The 23,710-nt window shown below is 38.1% G+C and overlaps 1 protein-coding gene across 2 annotated transcripts in view; it reads left to right on the forward strand.

The window, feature by feature from the left end:
- Nucleotides 1-23,710, forward strand: part of LOC145988856 (uncharacterized) — an 81,127-nt gene that overhangs the window by 29,169 nt on the left and 28,248 nt on the right. Inside the window, exon 1 of one of the 2 annotated variants that reach the window (XM_083124098.1) lies at nucleotides 5,828-5,861. The exons of the other annotated variant lie outside the window; for it this stretch is intronic. The gene's annotated coding sequence lies outside the window, so the exon portion shown is untranslated. Of the gene's footprint in view, nucleotides 1-5,827; nucleotides 5,862-23,710 lie in introns of those variants that run through there. 2 annotated transcript variants of the gene reach the window in all.

A 23,710-nucleotide genomic window follows, 5' to 3' on the forward strand; every position in this document is an offset into this window, starting at 1 on the left:
CATATATAATAATACGTACAACAATAACTCAAACAGAAATGTATGACATGATGGTTGCCGTTATAAAACATTGCATAAGATCGTGGTGGCTTGAACCCAATCTATTCAGTATCAACTTTAATTTTTTTATTTTTTTTATTTTATGTTTTCAGTCCACTTTATGCACAGTAAGGTTAATCGGGACTGGACCTACAGTTTAAAGTGGGTTCCGAACCTCTGTGTCATGAACCTCAACCGGGTATCGAACCCGGGACCACTTGATTGCAAAGCAACGACGCTACCACTCCGCCATGGGGGAGGCCCTTTAGATATCGTGTTTGCCTCACGGACCAGATAAAAGGCAAAACGTTCTCTGCAATTATCTCTGCAGGTTTTCACGCGTTTTACTTTCCGTCCCAATTACCCACACCTTTTCCTATTTCGATACAAACAGCTGTCCCTTGCCTCACCGACAATGTAGACTTTGAATTTGCACTATTTATTTGTTTGGAATGAGTTGCAAGGGGATAGGTACATAATGCTTGGAATGCTGTCCCTAGTTGTGGTGGTTACATTTTACGGATGGTTTCAGTACTTATAGCTAGGGTTGGCAACGCTGCCTTTCCTTGCTACTGCGCACCCACTTTCCACCCGCCTTCCCAGATGCTCTCAAGTTCTAGGTAAGGGAAAAGGAACTCTCCTCTCCAGTCCCCATTTGCTACCCTCAGAATCGACTTGCTTTCTTTCAAAAATTCCGGCCGCCAGGCGAGTATACACTTGCGCATGCGCCTTCCTCGCAAAATTCGTGGAAACGAGAGGGAATAATAGTTGCTTGGCGGGCGGAGGAGTCGTGGCACACATACGACTCTTTGAACGTGTCGTTCAATTCTGGTGAACGAGTCGTTCACCGCTCACAAGAGAGAGTCGTTACTTTTGAACGACTCGTTCACGAACGACCCATCACTAGTTCACACTATGTTCCTTGTCACATCCTGCTACAGATACACAGGCATCAGAAAATTGAACACTTGCAGCCGAAAGAATGGAGAAGGTGCCAGCGGAAATCTGTTTGCGGATTTTATCCATGGTTCCCCTGCACGATATTATTCCCTTGGCAGCATTGAATAAAATATTGAAAACTGCTGTGCAGATAGTGGTGGGCGATTACACTCATGCCACGTATGGGTGCAGAATGAAGGAGATAACAGACTTTGCTAATTTTAGCCCCATGCTTAACGACGAGTTGGATTTTCTGGAAGAAAATCGCTTCCCTGGTATGTACCGGTGTAGTGATTCATGGCGCGAACATAATAGAAAAGTAGATGATGTGATAGACAAAATAATTCGCTCCACCGAACTGAAAACTGCATACCGTAAATATGGAGTGTTCGACGTGTGAATGTGTGTATTTTGTATAGTAAATAAAGAGAGTGAATTAACTTTATGCACTGAGGCTAATCGGAAGTAGGATGTATGGTTAATCGGGAGCAGAATGTATCTATGCGGATTGAACAGATGTTTAAAGTCCGCTTTATGCACAGATAGGTTAATCAGGACAAAATCAACTTTATACACTGAGGTTATTCGCGAGCAGAATGTATCGAAGTGGATTCCGCTTTATGCACGGATAGGTTAATCGGGACAGAATTAACTTTATGCAATTAGGCTGATCGGGACAGAAATATACGAGGCCATGGTAGAAATGAGGTTGTATAATAATAGCAATGGGATAGGGCCTACAGTGTTCAATTAGGATATCGATCACCCTTGGTGCATAAAACGGATTACAAACATCAGTTCAATCAATCGATCAGCCCCTAAGAGGATTCCACATTTTCTACCATGCCGTCGTATATTTCTGTACCGATTACCCTCGGTGCATAACCACGTATATTTCTGTATCGATCAGCTTCGGTGCATAAAACAGTTCATCCTTGGTGCATAAAACAGGTTTCAAACATCAGTTCAATCCGTCACTCAAAAAAATAGTTCACTAAATTGGGCACTTCTTTTTTTCTGAAACCATATTTTTCTTGATACAATATACAAAAGCCTCCATTTTGGGTTGCAATTTATGATAACGTTCGTTCTTTAATTTCTGCAGATGCCAAAAAAGGTTACACAAAAATAAGTGTAGTTCAGAGGCTGTGAAAATAAAAGCATCGGTCTAATTTTAGCCCCATGCTTAACGACGAGTTGGGTTTTCTGGAAGAAAATCGCTTCCCTGGTATGTACCGGTGGAGTGATTCATGGCGCGAACATAATAGAAAAGTAGATGATGTGATAGACAAAATAATTCGCTCCACCGAACTGGAAACTGCATGCCGTAAATATGGAGTGTTCGATGTGTGAATGTGTGTATTTTGTACAGTAAATAAAGAGAGTGAATTAATTTATGCACTGAGGCTAATCGGAAGTAGGATGTATGGTTAATCGGGAGCAGAATGTATCTATGCGGATTGAACAGATGTTTAAAGTCCGCTTTATGCACAGATAGGTTAATCAGGACAGAATCAACTTTATACACTGAGGTTATTCGCGAGCAGAATGTATCGAAGTGGATTTCGCTTTATGCACGGATAGGTTAATCGGGACAGAATTCACTTTATGCAATTAGGCTGATCGGGACAAAAATATACGAGGCCATGGTAGAAATCAGGTTGTATAATAATAGCAATGGGATAAAACCTACAGTGTTCAATTAGGATCGGCATCCATGTGAGCCTGGTCCGGGTCGTCAGGGTGGTGTCAGGGGATTGGTCTGAAACATGTCCGAACATCTTTTAGGTTGACGAGTCATTCTGGGGAGGAAGTGTTATTCCAGGAATTGGGTGTGGTCCTTTTAGCGTACATGGTGTTCTTAAAATGAATACAAATATTGGTAGTATGTATTGTAAATAGAGTAAAATGTGTAAGTCGTGTCCAAGTAATAAATAGAGCCGTGTTTACATACAAAAGTAATGTTATTATTATTGCGTTGCACTATACTATGAATATTGTAAGAAATAATGCTGATTTAGAAGCCGCTTTTCATTTTGGAGTTCTAATTTCGTCGAATAAAATGTAGCATAATACTGATGGACCCCACTGTACATGGTGTTTCTACAATGAAAATAACTATTGGTAGTATGAATTGTAAATAAAGTAAAATGTGTAAAATTTTCTGAATTTTGTAGCTCTTATTTCGCCGAATAAAATACAGCATAATACTTATGGAGCCCGCTGTACATGGTGTTCTTAAAATGAAAACAAATATGTGTGGTATGTATTGTAAATAGAGTAAAATGTGTAAGTCGTGTCCAAGTAATAAATAGAACGGTGTTTACATACAAAAGTAATGTTATTATTATTGCGTTGCACTATACTATGAATATTGTAAGAAATAATGCTGATTTAGAAGCCGCTTTTAATTTTGGAGTTCTTATTTCGTCGAATAAAATGTAGCATAATACTGATGGACCCCACTGTACATGGTGTTTTTAAACTGAAAATAACTATTGGTAGTATGAATTGTAAATAAAGTAAAATGTTCTGGATTTTGTAGCTCTTATTTCGCCGAATAAAATACAGCATAATACTTATGGAGCCCACTGTACATGGTGTTCTTAAAATGAAAACAAATATTGGTAGTATGTATTGTAAATTGAGTAAAATGTGTAAGTTTTTTCTGAATTTTGAAACTCTTATTTCGTTGAATAAAATACAGCATAATACTTATGGAGCCCACTGTACATGGTGTTCTTTAAATGAAAACAAATATGTGTGGTATGTATTGTAAATTGAGCAAATTGTGTAAGTTTTTTAGGATTTTGAAGTTCTTATTTCGTCGAATAAGGTGACCCGCAAGTGTTCGTAAGGTACGAGTTCTCCATTTTTTCACAAGATGGAAAGGAGATGGATTAAAACTTCTAAATCGAACGGATTTTTTTTACAGTCTCCGAGAAAACTGGCGGGGGATACCATAGCAAAACGAACAAAATTCGGAAAAGGACCTTGAAAAGCATTATCGATCGAAATCTGCTGTGTTCCGGCAACGTAATAAACTTTGATGACGCTTCTGGTGAACGGATAATGGGCAGGAGTGTGATAAACTCCTCTCCTAATTGACGTACAGCGAATCTGATTATATATTCGTAATCTGCAAGTCGAGACCTTTCAGTAGAGTGGTCGGAAGGGGGTCTACGATTGAAAATAAAGAAAGTAGGAACAATGAAAGCTGGTTCACCGGAAAGAGAACTTCACTGCGACTCGAACAAGCTATCAACCATCCTCCTAGGTCAATTAGGAGCCGAGATACAGCGATTTTAAGTTTTCAAAGAGAGAGAGGAAAAAAAAAGTAAAAGGAAAGTAAAAAAAAGTAAAAATTGAAATTTTAAAATCGCTCTAACCCCTCCCCTAATTTGACGTACAGCGACCTTTTAGTAGAGTGGTCGGAAGGGGGTCTACGAGATACAGCGATTTTAAATTTTCAAAAAATATACCATACCCACGTATATTTCTGTATCGATCAGCTTCGGTGCATAAAACGGTTCAACCTTGGTGCATAAAACAGGTTTCAAACATCAGTTCAATCCGTCACTCAATCACTACATAGGACAACTTATACGAAGCCCTCGTATATTTCTGTATCGATCACCCTTGGTGCATAAAACGGATTACAAACATCAGTTCAATCAATCGATCAGCCCCTAAGAGGATTCAACATTTTCTACCATGCCGTCGTATATTTCTGTACCGATTACCCTCGGTGCATAACCACGTATATTTCTGAATCGATCAGCTTCGGTGCATAAAACGGTTCATCCTTGGTGCATAAAACAGGTTTCAAACATCAGTTCATTCCGTCACTCAATCACTACATAGGACAACTTATACCAAGCCCACGTATATTTCTGTATCGATCACCCTTGGTGCATAAAACGGATTACAAACATCAGTTCAATCTATCAATCAGCCCCTAAGAGGATTCCACATTTTCTACCATGCCGTCGTATATTTCTGTACCGAATACCCTCGGTGCATAACCACATATATTTCTGTATCGATCAGCTTCGGTGCATAAAACGGTTCATCCTTGGTGCATAAAACAGGTTTCAAACATCAGTTCAATCCGTCACTCAATCACTACATAGGACAACTTATACCAAGCCCTCGTATATTTCTGTATCGATCACTCTTGGTGCATAAAACGGATTACAAACATCAGTTCAATCAATCGATCAGCTCCTAAAAGGATTCCAAATTTTCTACCATACCGTCGTATATTTCTGTACCGATTACCCCCGGTGCATAAACGGCGATCAGCTTCGGTGCATAAAACGGTCCATCCTTGGTGCATAAAACAGGTTTCAAACATCAGTTCAATCCGTCACTCAATCACTACATAGGACAACTTATACCAAGCCCTCGTATATTTCTGTATCGATCACCCTTGGTGCATAAAGCGGATTACAAACTTCAGTTCAATCAATCGATCAGCCTCTAAGAGGATTCCACATTTTCTACCATGCCGTCGTATATTTCTGTAGCGATTACCCCCGGTGCATAAACGGATTTCAAACATCAGTTCAATCCGTCGGACATTTCACATTTTACTTATATTCATTTAAGAGATATCACTCGTTCCTCGTTGAAGAAATTGAGCCGACACGGAACAAGGAACTCCTGCGACAATCATCAAGGAACTCCTGCAAAAACTATCAAGGAAATGTTGTGCCTCACACAAAAAAGCCGTGATCTCATATCCAGACTTTTAAAGTACGTTACAAAAATGATTCCAGATGTGCGACTCTATATGGAAGTGGGTATATATTCTTCCTTCCAGTTCATCTCCTCTTCATCTCCACATCGAAATGAACGAAGCTCGAGAACTCTTCCGTATTGTAAGTACCCTTTTGCATTTTACTCTGTATTCTATGTCTTTTGACTGATTTGCAAAGATGGAATAAGTGCTAAATAGACATTCAGAACCAAACCTCTCCGATGGCGCAATGGTAGTGTAGTCGTCGTGTAATCAAGGACCCCGGGTTCGATACCCTGTGGAGATATAAGTGGTTCCGCTCCTATTTTAAAGTGTAGGTCCATTCCCGATTAGCCTTACTGTGCATAAAGTCAGGGTGATATTTGTAGAGAATGGGGGGATTTCCCCCTCTGGGTACTTGTTACCCCCCTGTTTGATAAATTTTATCCATGGGGAATTTACATGGCATAAAGTCGTCCTTCTTAAGTTGTTACTAGAATTTCCCCACAGGAAATTTCTTAAATACCACACTGCATAAAGTATAGTTAAAACAGGATCGGAATCCTGGTTTGTATGTAGACATGGACAATTCCGTGATTGGAACCAGGGTAACAACCACGCCTGGAGGTTCCGAATCCGCTACTTTTTCATATTGACAGTTACTTTCAAGATTCGTGGTATTTTTTCATTAAATTTTAGGATTTTTATCCTGTGTCTTTGGCATTCTAATACAATACTATTTATATACAAAAACAACATCGTTCTGTACAAAATCTTTTATTAACACACCGAAATTCTATAGAAACATTACACGTTTTCTACATATACAAACTGCTGTTTTATTTCAACTCACAGGTTATCAGATATTTTACATATTTTGTTACATTTTATGATTTATACCCTCTACAGAAACATCACAGGTTTCATTTTACAACAATGGTTACATACAGATGGCCGTTTATCAACATAGTGAACATCTGTAGAATTATTACAAGATGTAAGGGTCCTGGGTTCGATACCTGATGGAGACACAAGTGGTCCGGCTCCTACTTTAAACTGTAGGTTCAGTCCCGATTAGCCTTACCGTGCATAAAGTGGGCTTAACACATCTAATCAATCAATTGTTACGAGATGCTTTTACATAAATGTCCGCAATATGTCCTACATACATTTCTATAGATATAACATATTGGTCAGTGTTAGATATTAGTGTATTAGTATGTGTTAGTTACTCGTTAAGTTTCCTTTTCTTCAGCATTTCCATCATTCGTTCCTGCATATCTTCCCCTGTTTCCCCTGTCTTCTTATTTTCACCCTTCTCATTTCTCAAACCAGGGGTGTAAGGGGTGACCTTCCACGTAGTACACCCAAATGTCAACCTCACTTCCACGTCAGTACACCCTGGACTGCAGACTAACGAGGCTCTGGCGACTGGCCCCATGGTCAGTATAATTTTGTTTGTGTTGTCCTGTTCTTTTGTCCTTATGTGTGCTGAGTGCCCCTTTACAGCCTCAGCTTTTAACGAAAGTCAGAATATTTTATGGTTTTTATTTATACAACGTTAGAGTTGTCATGTGTAATGGTAAGGGGCTGGACCCCGTATAATGTGACGGGTGCAAAATAGCCTTAGTGCTGACGCACCCAAAATTTTAAATTCAAATTCAAAAATTCAAATTTCTCAAACCTTTAAACACCTCCATTAATTCAAAGCATATTCTTAAAGAAAGATGGGAAGGTACATATTGCGCTTTCTGAACATTTTCTATAAAATCGCCAAACACTGGCGCATCTCGTGTTTTGTCAACAATGTAAGTAAATATTTTGACCAAATAGTCCAGCGATAACTCAATAGATTTACATGTATCTTCTAATTTTGTCAATAACTCTTCCGCCAGTCCGTTTTCTTCGCAAAAATTCACATAATTGCAGATGTGTTTTTCAACCTGTCTTGCATGTGTTTTACTCCATAAGTTCCTTCGTTCTGTTGGACCTGCTGTCGTCTCCTTGATATCGCCATACACTAAACTGAATCCTAGGGGGAGTGTCGACATCTGAAAATATAAACAGATTATGTTAGATTTATATATTGCGCGCAACCCGTGATTACAGTTATACATTGTTGTTCCAGAACCGGGTGGGCTCCATAAGAATTATGCTGTATTTTATTCGGCGAAATAAGAGCTTGAAAATTCAGAACATTTTACACATTTTACTTTATTTACAATTCATACTACCAATAGTTATTTTCATTTTATAAACACCATGTATAGTGGGGTCCATCAGTATTATGCTACATTTTATTCGACGAAATAAGAACTCCAAAATAAAAAGTGGCTTCTAAATCAGCATTATTTCTTACAATATTCATAGTATAGTGCAACGCAATAATAATAACATTACTTTTGTATGTAAACACCGCTCTATTTATTACTTGGACACGACTTACACATTTTACTCTATTTACAATACATACCACCAATATTTGTTTTCATTTTAAGAACACCATGTACAGCGGGCTCCATAAGTATTTTGCTGTATTTTATTCGACGAAATAAAAGCTTCAAAATTCAGAAAAACTTACACATTTTACTCAATTTACATTACATACTACCCATATTTGTTTTCATTTTAAGAACACCGTGTACAGGAGGCTCCATAAGTATTATGCTGTATTTTATTCGACGAAATAAAAGTTTCAAAATTCAGAAAAAACTTACGCATTTTACTCAATTTACAATACATACTACCAATATTTGTTTTCATTTTAAGAACACCATGTACAGCGGGCTCCATAAGTATTATGCTGTATTTTATTCGGCGAAATAAGAGCTTGAAAATTCAGAACATTTTACACATTTTACTTTATTTACAATTCATACTACCAATAGTTCTAGTAGTTATGTTCCCGGATATAGGCCGATAAATCAATTGATTGGAAAAGATGGATGAAAGATAAATTGATGATAAGGGCAGTGAATAAGCAAGCATTGTTTATTTTTGGATGGAGGCCAGAAATGGGCGGGGTTTGAGATATGGGTGAGAGTTTTGATTGGTTGTTTGGATGAGGAGATGATGACGTCATAGGTGTTTTGTGTTTTGATTGGTTGAAGAGTTTTTTGACCCCGTAACGGGTAATTCCCGAGCTTGATTCCGACAGGAAATTACTGACTCACCTGAATGATGAATTAAGTGTTGTCTGAGAAAGGTGAAAGGTTATAGATAAGAGGTTGAGGTTTAGAAAATGCTGTGTGAATCACGTGAAAATCACGTGATAGGAAATTGCTGATTCGGGTCGATTCTAAGAATTTCCCGCCAAAATCACGTGAAAGTCACGTGACCGGAAATTCCCGGCTCGGATTAATTTTTGAGTGAACAATCAGGCATTGTTATTTCTTCGCAGGGTTCCAAAAGTGTGTGGAGTTCGAGATAGATAAGAGGTTAAGAAGTTATAGATAATGGAAGGGGGAATGTTTTACTGTTTTCTTTTATTTATTATGTTTGTTTTTCGGTACAGAGGTTGATTCAGGTTTTCGAACTTAATGACTCATTCAGTATAGAGGTTAACAACCTGTGTTTGAGAAGCCGGGAAAATGTTGCTGACGCATTTGATTCAAAGATCGTTGTATTAATTTAAGAATACAAAAAATTGTTTATTTGGACATGTTTAAGGAAAATGACGTAATAGGAAGAAGGGTATATATATCGTCACGCGCTAATTTAATAACTAATTAACTCAACTGGACTAAGCAACGCAACAACGCAGAATCGCTCCACGTGACACCCGTCACGCGAATTAAACATTACATACGGTCAGGATAAGTGCCTACAGTCGGAGTTACCGAGAATAAACCTAGGAGGATTTGATTTAAGTACCTGAAATGACGTTACATAATACTACGGTGGTTCTGAATATACACATACATTAAAGCACAGATAAATACACAGTACATCTTACCCTCTTTCACTCGATCTCACATTCATACACTCATTCAATGGCATATTGCGACAATATGACAATTACAAAGGTTAGATTAATTAATCCTCTGACTATACTCATGCTATTTCTTGGCTACATTGCCGTTTACAATTTAGCATTTAGGATTTTAAGTATAAAGTGAATAATTGTTCCTTGTGCGAACCCCTTCTATCTTTTCTGAAGGTATAAATATATTTCAATGAACTATTGTTTGCTGTTAACATAAACTCTGATCTGTAACGTGATTAGTCCGCCGGAATACCGATGTCTAATTATGCCCTAGCACTGATTTAAGTTATGCAATGATTTGATTTACGCAGATTCGCGTTAGATTGGCGTCATCTCTCTCACACACTCACATGGTTGGATCTTACCTTCGCGGCATTCCCTCTGACCTGGGTAGGGTGAAAGTGGTCATGACGTGGAAAATGACGTAATAGGAAGAAGGGTATATATATCGTCACGCGCTAATTTAATAACTAATTAACTCAACTGGACTAAGCAACGCAACAACGCAGAATCGCTCCACGTGACACCCGTCACGCGAATTAAACATTACATACGGTCAGGATAAGTGCCTACAGTCGGAGTTACCGAGAATAAACCTAGGAGGATTTGATTTAAGTACCTGAAATGACGTTACATAATACTACGGTGGTTCTGAATATACACATACATTAAAGCACAGATAAATACACAGTACATCTTGCCCTCTTTCACTCGATCTCACATTCATACACTCATTCAATGGCATATTGCGACAATATGACAATTACAAAGGTTAGATTAATTAATCCTCTGACTATACTCATGCTATTTCTTGGCTACATTGCCGTTTACAATTTAGCATTTAGGATTTTAAGTATAAAGTGAATAATTGTTCCTTGTGCGAACCCCTTCTATCTTTTCTGAAGGTATAAATATATTTCAATGAACTATTGTTTGCTGTTAACATAAACTCTGATCTGTAACGTGATTAGTCCGCCGGAATACCGATGTCTAATTATGCCCTAGCACTGATTTAAGTTATGCAATGATTTGATTTACGCAGATTCGCGTTAGATTGGCGTCATCTCTCTCACACACTCACATGGTTGGATCTTACCTTCGCGGCATTCCCTCTGACCTGGGTAGGGTGAAAGTGGTCCTACAGTTTTGGAAGACGTCTGCACTCCATTGTGGCACTTCGCGGTTATCCTGGTTGGCGAAAATGGATCTCCCGGCAGTTCCGTATGACATCATCGGATCCTGGCTTCACTCGTTCACTGCACAGGGACGTCCATGACGGTACACGGACACTGTCGACTCCATTCGACAACTAGCGCAGTAATAGGTCAGTCCTTCACGGTTTCACATGGACTCACATGGCTATTAAATGTTATTAACTTCTGCTAACTTAGGACGTTGTTTCGGACGATTGACACAGGTGGACGTGTCTGGCGTTATTCTCACATACCACACGTATGTGCACGAATGCGTTGACGGCGAGGGGGAAACGACCCCCCTGAGTCTACTCTGCTCTACTCCATGGCTCTAAACACTCACGCGAGTCAAAAAACAAATCCAGACCACGAGTCTGATCGCGACTCCGAGCTAGGTCGCACGTAGCTCACACTCCGGTGGCGATTGTAGGCAAACTGTTTTCTCGCTATTCCGAATCATCCCTTTTATTCTAGATTTGAACGAGGTAACGCTCTAGCCTCTGTGTTTAGGTATTCATTTATTGTTTCTGGTGCTTTGACCGTTGTCCTCCTATCCTGGTCAACGCTCACTCCGGTCCTTCACCTCTGGTAGCAGCCCCTCGTGCAGAGATTAGGTTAAATCCTCGGCTATTGTATTCGACATTTTCAGTAAGGCCAACTCACCAGGACACCGTCTCCCATTGAATCCAGCGATGAATCTTTAATAATTCATAACTCCCGTATTTCTGTTCTGATTAGGCTCAAATCTTGGAATCAGTACTTTCATGATGTGGTCTTCCACTGGTTAAAATCTCATCCAATTTGGTCCATTGGTTTAGAAGTTGCTCTTTTCCTGCTATTCCCCATAAGAATGCATCTAAATCCGAATTCGGGTAAAACACGGTGGTTGAGCAAGCTAGTGTTGGCTAAGACAGTCGCTAGACACCTGTATTCGCGACGGATTTTAATATTACCAATCGTAATTAATTCTTAATAACGGGCAATTAGATTAATTACCTGTTACTCAATATTTGACCGTTATAATATGTAGACGGTATAAAAGAACAAGAGTGTGTCACAATGGCAGAGTATTGTATAACGTTACCGGAGAAAGCTCTAAATTTCTACGAGATAAGTTACGAGGAGTTTTGGGAAGTTATAGAATCCTGCGGCGATGTCGATACCGATCGTGAGGCTGTACAGCGAGTGTTGAAACATTTCCCGTTTATGTACGTAGCACTACGTGAAGCTCCATGGTGCGGATGTTACCTGTTTAATAGATCGGAAGAAGCAGTCCATCATTCCTGCGAGACGTTGAAGAAGATAGTGGAAAGAAAAAAGTTTACGGATGGGAGAACAGGATTTCCTAGTCACAGATGTTCGTGTGAACTCATTCAGAGGAAGGATGAAGATGAGATTGCTGAAGCTTTAAAACAAAGAGTGAAAGAGTGGCTTGCCGTGTTAGTGAACAGAACTATTTTGTGGTGTACTACCTGCAACCGTTCTCTACTACGTAAATTAGAAGGACATCCCTGTTTTCCAGTGGTATCTTCGAATCGTCTTGGTTTTTCCAGATCTCTGTTCGATAGTGATGTAGAAGATACTGTACCGGTACCGTTATCACCAATACGTGGAACCCCATCACCTATTGTATCAGATTGTTTTTCTTTGGCTGATTTATGAAAGTGTTCAGTTACCCCTGCTACCGATTTTCGGGGCATTGTAATAACTACCTATCAGTCGATTCTCGATACAAAACTTACGAAAAGTGGCCTTTAGGATTACAACAGACACCCGAAGAGTTAGTGACTGCAGGATTTTACTATTCAGGCCACGGTGATAGAGTACTGTGTTCATATTGTTTTTATGGATTTTGTGATTGGACATCGGAAGATTGTCCTGTTATAGGACATCTGGCATCAGTGCCCCATTGTAGTTTTATACGAAGTGTTGCATTACTACATTATAAGGCCGAATGTAAATATTGTGGTAATAGAGAAAACTTTGCAAAAAGTGTTATTGAAAAAATGCAGATTCTGTAATGATTTGTAAAATATGTTTTTTGAATGTTTGTGATATAGTGTTTCTCCCGTGCAGACATTTTGTCAGTTGTCGATCCTGTGCCTCACAACTCGATAACTGTGCTATATACCGTGGATCTATTAAAAATACATTGACAGTTTTTACCTGTTGAACAATGGATGTATGTTTTTTGGGCGTTCAAGATTTACGAGGAAAAGACGGTGAATTTGTGTGGAAAGAAGTCGGAATATTGAAGTCTCCTTTTGAATGTACATTTGATTATTTAGTAAAACCTCCATACGGTCTACATTTGCTAACTGAAAAATATCGTCGTGTGAATTACTGGCTCCGTGCAAACAAACACGGACTCTCCTGGGAAAATGGTTGGGTACCGTATGAAAAGTTAGGAGATCTTTTATATTCTGTACTTGTAACTGAAAATGTGTATGTTAAAGGTACTGAAAAAGCTAAATGGTTGGAAAAATGTATTGGAGAAAAACGTATGAGTACGTTAACCGTAGATAATATTGAAGAATTTGGGTGTCCAAAATTGGAGAGTGTGAAACTTTCGGTAGAGAAAAAAGAAATGTAGAAAACATTGTGAATCAAAAAATGTGAAAAAAAACTGTGCAGTTGAAAATGTTTGGAAAATGTACCATTTCTACTGTAATAGAGAAAAATAAAAAATGTTCAACCTTTTTCAAATGTTTTATTTACAATTTAATAATATACATATAGAGATATAAATTTACAGTAAAAATACATAATGGATAGTAAAATTATTTATAATAACAATGAATGTCCAAGATTGTTTTGAAGATATATTTCAATCATCAATTCGTTGTACCAGAGAACGTGAAAATGGCTTATCAGATTTCCTGGTACTTCTTTTCTTTCTGAAAACATATTTTTTTTCGATACAATGTACAAAAGTCTGTATATGTGGTTGTAATTTATGATAACGTTCGTTCATTCATTTTCTTAAGGGTGTGAAAAGTTCACAAAAAAATAAATGTAGTTCCGGGGGTGTAAAAATAAAAGCATCAGGTGAGGAATGTTGATACATGGAAATACAACGTTTTCCGAAACAAATTACAGCACTGACAGTAACATTCCCTGTGACGAGATAATTAAATGGCCGACCTGTTTCGACGTAATTAAGTAAATCAGATTTCAAAACACACAATTCTGTAATCTGTGAAGAATTAATTCGTACGGGTAATCTTCCTTGTTGCGAAAACTCCCATACCAGATTGAAAGGTGTCTGTTTTTCGAATCCTACTGCTACATATTTGGTTTTTTCGGTGTTTAGAAAATATATATTTGCAAGATAAAGATCCAAACAGATATCTATGTTGTGCAGTTCCGAACATTCGATTTTATTTTGGGAAGAACTGTTTTCTTTACGTATTTTTATGAAATCACAATCCTTTGTCACATCCGGTCCACTCGCGATCGGTTCAGTTTTTATAACAGGAATCTCAATTTTGGTAGAAGGCAGACGTCTACGTTTTATGCATCTAGAAACACCATCCTTATGGGTAATACTGTCTAGAAGCTGATCATGTTTTTCCATTGTAGAATTTTTGACAGATTCCATGATGTTTTCACTAAAGCTGTCAAGATGATACTGAGAGCGAGCAGAATCATCATACATATTTTATATAGAAATCACTTTATACACTCCCGAAATGGTTTGATGGAACGACACACCTGTGCTCCTTTAGGACACTTTGAATGCGGCAAACATTTGAAGATCTGACGAAAACGGTGTAAAATATATTCATCTTTACTGACACCCCGTGGGAATATCCGGATGAAATCCGTGGTTGTGACGTGATGTGCTTTATAATAAGCATATACACAACAGTAATGTCCGCAAGTTGTAGCAAATATTCCTTGTAAGGGGGTTTTATTGTGAGTCCAGACAGAGGAATGACGTTTCAAGAATGTTATGAATTCTGGGTAATAGGGGTGGAAACCGTATGAATCAAAATATTCTGCCTTATTGTTTTTGTCGAAATAGAAGGCAACCCAGTGTGTTCCTTTGGAATCGGAAGTATCCGTGTTTGCAATTATCAAAGCAGGGGTGGAGAACGTTCGAGGCAGAAAATTTCTCGGGTAAACACCACAAAAAATTGTTTTGGTGGAACAGTTGTGAGATAAAATATGTCTGATTTGTGATGTGTTCATGTCGGATACGTTTATAATAAAGTACACAAACACGGTGGTCTTTTTCTATTACGATACAGGTAGGTTTCTGTGGCAGAAAACAGGAACACACCAAATTTATAGAGTAAAATTGTTAGGTTTATTAGTGAAGGATAACACCTCTGTCTTTTGTCACATCCAAGGCCACTTCGAATTCAGCATAGAGAAGACAGGTAACATTTTCCGACAGTTGTGGAGAAAACTGCATTTCTACTCCTAAGGTACCTTGTTCCTGTAGACTGATGTGTGTATCGTTTCCTGAAAAATCTGGTGTAATGTCGTAAATCAGAAAAAAATGATCCGTTTTCAAACATCTTCCTTGTTAGCTGATGTCGATAATTATTGTGATGGATACCTGTGCCGGAAAAGAGAGTTTGGTAGGCACGTGTTATTAAACCGCCATTTCCTCCTGTACTGATTCGTAAAGGTTCAGAAGGTGTGAGCTCTCCATTTTTCACAAGATGGAAAGAAGATAGGTTAAAACTTCTAAAGTCGAACGGATTTTTTTTACTGTCTCCGAGAAAGCTGGCGGTGGATACCATAGTACAAAGAATAACATTCGGAAAAGGACCTTGAAAAGCATTATCGATAGCAATCTGCTGCGTTCCTGCAACGTAAGAGTATGCCTTGATAATACTTCTTGTGAACGGATAATGCAGGAGCATAAGAAAGTGCTCTGTCTATAGCCAAACTGGTGCTAGGAGTAGGAATGACGTGGTTTATTTCGAGAGCAGCTTTTAAAATTTTTATTTGTACGCTAGGTGAATCTTGATCTCCCCAGATATAAAAAGCATCACGTGACTTGATAAGTTCGATACGTACTTCAACACCATTGAGTAGATATTTAGGCTGATTGAAAAAATCTATGTGGAGTTTTCCCATAAGTTCCATTTCAGCTGTTACTTCCATAGGATTTCCTGATGACGGAACGTACTGGAAATTTTTTTTTCGGGTGGTGAAACCTTCGTTATTGGTTGTGATTTTATCTTGGTTTCCAGGTGTGTCCAGGTACCATAAAGCATTAGTAAAATGTGTATTTGCAGCATCGGTACCGTAATTGAGAAGTACTTCAAAAATCGATTTATATGCATAATTGTTGTCAGCATTTGTTACAGATATACCGTTGATAGCAACGTTACATTGTGAAAATATAGTATTGAGGAGATAATTTACTACCCCACAGTTTTTTGTGGTTGCATTATCGGTCGGCAAAGCACTCATACGACTCCCATCTTGTTTAACCATCTCCACCTGTAAACGAAGATAAACAGATGCAAGATCCAGAAAATCTGTTGCTGTTGCAGGTATGAGAAATGGTATCACGTTCTGGTTATCGATGGAAGCAATAGGTTTGTAGGTAACAGTGTAGGGTTTTTCGACATTTTGTTGAATAGTTTTTTTCTGAAAAAGTTCGAACTGTGAAATCATACAGGTGTTGTTCTGCATCATTGTGTAAAAATATCTTTGACTTTGATATTCTGTCTGATTTTTCTGATCCTCGAGGTTCTAACACGGGTACCTGAATGTTTTAACATCGAATGAGTATTTTTTCTTGTAATTCTTCTTCTTATATCCGAATCTGTCAGAGAATCGATTTCTCGTTGTGCTCTATAGTTTCAAATTATCTGGCCTGACAATGTTACATTGTGAAAATATAGTATTGAGAAGAGAATTATTGGGCGGCAGAGCACTCATACGACTCCCATCTTGTTCAACCATCTTCAGCTGTAAACGAAGACAGACAGGTTCAAGAAACGAAGTTACATTCTGGTTATCGAAGGAAGCAATAGGTTTGTACGGAATAGTATGTTTTTTTCTGAAAAATGTCGAACTGTGAAATTATCCAGGTGCTGTTCTGTATCATCATGTAAAAATATCTCTGACTTTGATATTCTGTCTGATTTTTCTTTTACGTGTTTTCCTAGATTTCGACGATGTTTTTCGACGTTTTACGGATGTACGTTTTTTCTTGATTCTCGAGGTTCTAGCACGGGTACCTGAATGTTTTAACATCGAATGAGTATGTTTTCTTGCAATTCTTTTTCTTATACCCGAACCTGTCAGAGAATCGATTTTTTGTAGTGCTCTAGTTTTAAGATTCTGACCAGCTTCACGTATTCGCTGACGAACAATAGTTTTCGGAGTCTGCTGACTTGTTGCAATATCTGTAACAATATTAGCACCAGTTTTTAAAGCTTCTTTTCCGATAACTTTTGCACCACTCCAGAGAAGAGGTTTCACCATTCTGAAAAGTCCAGCAAAAAGAGAACCTAATCCTCTTCCTTTTTGAATTCTGTTAGAACGAAAAATGGGTCCGATTCCTCCATGTATTTGGGTTGTATAATATTCTGCTTGCGAATTCATGATGACTCATTCGTTTATCAATATAGACTGAGAAAATAGTGTTATGTCGGTTTTTTAAAAGGATTTTGTTTTTTTTACGAAAATATAAAACAGCGATAGTAAAAACGGAACCGTTTCTTAAAGGTAAAAAGTTTCCTTTTTGATCGTTTAAAGTAATTTCTATTGTTTCGAAAGAACTTTTATCCAGAGAAACATAGTGAATCGGATTGAATGTATGATGAGCTACAGGTATCGTACATGTGGTATCTACTTCTGAACATTGTTTTCGAGTAAGACGTAAAAGACGTATCATTTCTTCACCGACCAACTGCTGTTTTACAATATCTGAATATGCAAATATGTAAGGATTTTTATCGACAACGTTATTAGATATTACGTGCAAAGAATAGATAGATTTTAATATATCATATCGAAATTTAGCATAGGCGTCTGTTAAATCTATAGGTGTTATTGTATTGTCTACAGAGGCATCAGGTTCAGGGTCGAGCATTCCTGTTTCGGACAAGTGTTTATATACGGCAGCTTTAAAATCGAATCGAAGATGAGTAGGAACAGCTACATTTGCAGGGTTGGTTTTCAGAAAAATAATAAGATCATCTATTGTATAAGTAGCTGCAGGAAAATAAAACGGTTGATCGTTAATATATAGTGTGTTATCTGTAGAAACAGATGACTCGAATGAACTCCATTGCGGGTCAGCCAGAAGATGCCAGAATTTGTAAAGCACAGATTTTCGTATTTCTCGATTATCGGGAAGGGAAGTAACGATCGACGAAATCAAGTCTTCAACATTTGTATATGTTCGAACAGGAAATGTTAGTTGTCCTGAATCTGTTTCCAGAACGTTATCATAAAGAGTTGAATGACATAATTCTGCTAATCCGACTTCCCACAAATCTGGAGGCAGATCGATACGTTTTGCCAATATTACAGTAAAATGAGTTAATGTGTTGTTTGAAAAATATTTTTCTGATGAAGACGATGGGCGGTAGATATAGAAATCATCATCCATTCTGACTGAACAAGAAGAACTCACTGATTCGAAATGGTGATATATTTCGATACATATTGAGGATTAGTTGTTTGATATCGGTTTTAGCGATGATGCCTTGATCCATGAATCAAAACTGGAGGGATAACCCAGCCAACGAACTAGAAGGTTACCGGATTTAAACCCCCTTGAGCTTATTATAGAAAATAAAGGTGCCCACAGTATATTGCGCCATCAATATTTTCTTCTCAAAAATATTATAAAATTCAACATTTACTTGTATGTATTTTTCCAAAATATACATGAAACGTTTACACCTTAGATGAAGATATCGAGGGATCTTCTGAAAGTATTGACACTCCATTAATATTCACGCAAACCTGCAGAGAATTGGGTGTAAAAATTTTCTTCCTCGCTTCGCTCGCAATATTGCAGTACAAAAATGCGTGTATGGCTTTTTAATGAGATGATTGTGAAGAATTATACCGTAGCTACTTTTCGAATCACACAATATTCTCAGTATAGGTTCATAATATCATTTCTTAAATTATAATGCTGTGTTGTTGGACTACACTTAATTTATAGCAGCTGTTTCAATTTTGATGAAGTAGTTCTATTATCAAAACTTTTGTAGCCTATTATTGATTCCCTGTATGCTGCAACAGTTGTACCAAGTATACTTTATAGTAATACATTGCGCGATAATTACCCGATAAAATGCAGAATAGTCTCATTTCCAATTTCTTGTCTCAGGACAGTTTTACTTTAGCAAGGGAAAATTGGGATTAAGATAAAATCCATGTAATTATTGCTAGCGATAACTAAAATAATTATATTCACCCCACACGGGGGGGAGGGGTTGAGTTCGTGGAAGAAGGCACCTTATTAGCCTATATTCTAGCCCCGGCATTAGAAAATTCTCGATAGGGTTCTGCGTGTCTCGTGAAACAATAATTGAATCGGCGACACAAACAAGCCAGTTGTGGCTAACAGAAAACTGCAACTGCCCGTGTTCAATTTTCTCTGTCTTAACTGCTCAAACATTGTTTAAATGCATATTCATATAATTTTCTTCATGGAATTTGAGATTAAATTAAGCATTTAACCAATCAATGTGCTAGCTTTTCGTTACTTAAAAAAGAAGTTACTTTTTAGTAGACACGTTGTTGTAATTAAATGCTTTATGATAATTATTACGTGATTTGGCTGGGGTGGGGGCGCATGACATGATTTGGAGAGGATCATGACATTTATTAAGGCGGACGCGCAATTGGCCTTTGGCGAGTGATGGACACTCCCTGATGAAAAATGCTATGGAAACAAATTGAAATGGCCAATTTATCAGTCAAAGATTTGCGACGACAACAACAATAATAATAATAATAATAATAATAATAATAATAATAAAAATTTGGATTATTATTCCCATGCTTCACGGAGAAAAGCACAGCATTCCAAACACACACATGTTTAAGAGTGAATGCGTTGCAAGTAAGCATGGATTCTTGAAAATAAAATATGATGGCAACTATGATATAAAAGAGAAAAAAATTGTTTTGTATCAGCTGCAACAATGTTTAACGTTCAACAACTGTCGTATGTGAACAATGTGCATTAACTAAAGAAAGTTTTTGGTTCGTTGCAACTGGCTAATGCAGACAACGGCTAGGTTGACATGAATACACAGTTCTATAAATGTTCTATAAATTTATTATTGTTAATAGCATGTATCCAAAATGGGGATCAGAGGGCACGAACCGCCCCTTCAGGAAATATTTCAGTTTACACTGCATAAAATTATGTTTTTCTCTTCTTGAATACTGTGACGATAATTTAAGAAAATTCGTAATTATAAAGACGGAGAATGTTCTATATAACCCTGTTGTTGATAATATTGCACGTAAACCTTTCTTGCGCTTTTGGTGTTGTCGCAGCGAACTTTTTGGAAGCTGCACATCAAAGGTAGCGCCACAAGTAGGACGATTCGCTGTAATTTTCAATCTCTGGAAAGCGCGAGAGGGAACATTCTTGAATAAGAGAAGGAGTGGAACTACTGGCAATATTAACAAATCGTTTTATCTGAGGAACGTTCTAGTGCATCTAGTTCAGGTCGAGAGCCGAAGAGATCGAAGGTCTCTCTCTCTAAAGTGAATATTTCAGCGGTTTATTAAAACAGAAATAAGCTTCACAGAGCAACTGAAAATCAAAGTTTTGAGTGATGATTTAGTTGTGCCCGAACAAAATTTCATGTATGCAGTCCGAGAATTTCATGGCATAAAGGAAATAATTTTGTTTAAGCCTACTGGGTTCGCACACACACAAATACGTAACTACCATGAAGGGACAGCCGAAAATTTTATGAATGTCGAGAAGAGAAAGCAAGAAGATGTTGCATATGTAGTTATTTTAACGGAAATTGCAGGCTCTACCAGGACCCGAATCAGGGCTCTGGCATACCATGCCATTGCTCTACCAACTGAGCCACCGAGCCACCACTGACTTCGGCTGAGTTTGCGCTAAAATGTATAGGCTACATAGTACATGTTCTGTGTATGTCAAATTGTAAGATTTTACCAGTTTTATTAACAAGCACAAAAAATAAAGGAGAATGAAGAAATCTGAAGGGCATTCCCATCGGTTGAGGAGACATTTTTCTTCGGTGGTCAATGCGAGCTACCGCTTCGAGGTGACGATGACAGTGGCCTACTAAGGGAGATTTCATACTGTGTTGCCTGAGGATTTCACAAGTCGAACGTTAGTTTGTGAGGTCTTTTGTGTCGCTACGGTGTGAAACGTTTTTGTTGATTGGCTCGTTCCATACGTCATGTACCGCGTATTCCTTAGGTCTGAAATATACTTAAGTCTTGAAGATCCAAGTCACAAGGATGGAAAATTAGGGCCTTGTTAAGGTTAGGTGCGAAGGCAGGCGAAAGCACCCTAAAGGATAATATCCAAACTTGCAGGAAGAACGCATTTTACCTAAGTCTCGAATACGAAATGATAAAAACTTCTGGTGAGTTGATTTTAAAAAATGTGTCCGAGATAAAGAATGGCGTACCCACGATTATCGGTAGGGAGCCGGGTTACGAATACTATTTTTAGTAGTCAGTCCTCATTTTGCCATCTTTTCCTATCTTTGACGTTCCTCTTTTAAGGAATACTGGATCAAATGGGGTTATGACCCCACCAATCCTCCTTTGGGCTCTTCACTAGAAATAAAAAAGTAAGCATTTGATCATATTGGGAGACGAAACATTAGATGTGTTGGGAACTCAAGGGTTTTCAGAGGCCTGAATATGAACAATTTAGTGGGTTTCGGCTTTTATAAGAGCTGCAAACATGGGAGGACACGACACAGTAGTGGTGTTCAGGCTCGAAACAGAGAAATATTCGACAACTGTCTGCGTCCACCTCGTAGCCGACAGTTTGAATCTTGCGTTGTCGAGTGGATTGTCCATCCCGTGCATGGTAACGGCTTCGTAAAAACACTCAGACATCATAGATGTGTTGATGCCTGATGAGAAGAAATGGACAAACACACACACTCAGATGGTTCTGGCACACAATGTTAATGCATGGAAGCAGGGGAGTCTAGTGGTAAAAAACGTTCCGATTTCACGTTCTGATTAAAATGGCAGCCTTAAACAGTGGCAACCATTTAGGGGATAGTTGCTCCCCATTTTTTTGCCTCTTAATCCTAGGCCTTGTCTACCAAGAGAAAGTAAACTTTCCTTGCACCCCCCCCCCCCCGGTTTGAAACCCAATCGCCACCACAGACCTTAAACATACAATTGTGAGATTCTATCTATACCCCTTAAAAATATGATGTTCAGCCCCCCCCCGAAAGGAATTCCTGGATACGTGCCTGTCTTTAGCCTTCTTAAACCCGAAGGTTCATGGCTGCAGCAACACAGGCCTCCCATCTGTCCCTATCCTGAGCAAGATCTATATACTCTTTTCCATCCCTACCGATTTCCTTTAGGTCCATCTCAACGTTGTCCCTTCATCTTCGTCTTGGCCTTCCTACAGGTCTCTTACCATCAGGTATCCCAACAAGAATCCTGTAAACTTCTCTTTCCTCTCCCATTCGTGCCACATGGCCTGCCCACCTAAGGCATCTTCATTTAATTATTCTAATAATATCTGGACATGAATACAAATTATTTAGTTCTAAATTATGTAACCTTCCCCACTCACCTGTCTCCTCATCTCTTTTAGGTCCAAATATTTTCCTAAGGATCTTATTTTCAAATACTCTCAATTTATGTTCCTCTTTCAATGTAAGGGACCAAGTTTCACACCCATATAATACTACAGGCAAAATTACTGTTTTGTATATTTTAACTTTTAGTTTCTTAGATATTAAACGAGAAGACAAAAGTTTATGAAGAGAGAAGTAACATGCCTTTCCTGAATTAAGCCTACTTTTTATTTCCTCTTTAATATAATTTTCATTTGTTAATATTACTCCTAAGTATTTGAATTTGGAAACTGGTTCAAACGAGATGTTAGCAATAATTAGATTTTGATTATTACTAGAGACATTGAATTTTCGCGATGTGCGAAATCGCGAAATGTGAAATAAAGATGCAATTTTGAACATTCTGCACGTAACTACACCCCCAATGATGAAATATGCATGAGATTTTTCGCGAAGTAATGCGAAATGTGTGCTTTTCCACGAAATGAACGCTTTTTCTCGAAATAACCGTGAAATATCATCAAATTAAGTAGAAAACACGCCAAAACCGGCAATCGAGGTTCTGCGCGCAAACTGTCGATTTGTAACGAAACGTTTGCTTAAAGTTTCCTACCACTTGCAGCTGAAGAACGTTTTATCTTCGATCACATCAGGATGACGCTGCAAATTGGGATTTCCCATGCACATAATCTCAGTTCGAAAACTTCGCTCCCTGTCAAGCTGCATTCCTTTCTTCCCCCGAATATGCAATTTAGAAATGAAGTGATTTTGTGTTGATGTTTTCTTTTTGGTTGGACAGCTAAGTACTTGTGTATGTGTACAGTATATAAAAATGAAGTAGTTTATCAATTTATAGCTCTTTTGTATGCTGTTTCCTCTCATGATGAAAAAGTGTGTGCCAATTTTTTTTTTCCACCGCTGGTATATACCGCTGATCTAACATTTTATTTACCGCTCTCCTCAGTTTTAATTTACCATAAATTTGTCTCCCTAATTATTACCTAACACTTGGTTTCGGCCTGTAAGCATATATTTAGTTCTATCT

This window comes from Lepisma saccharinum, chromosome 6 (assembly GCF_977018435.1).
Source record: "Lepisma saccharinum chromosome 6, izLepSacc3.1, whole genome shotgun sequence".
Lineage (NCBI taxonomy): Eukaryota > Metazoa > Arthropoda > Insecta > Zygentoma > Lepismatidae > Lepisma > Lepisma saccharinum.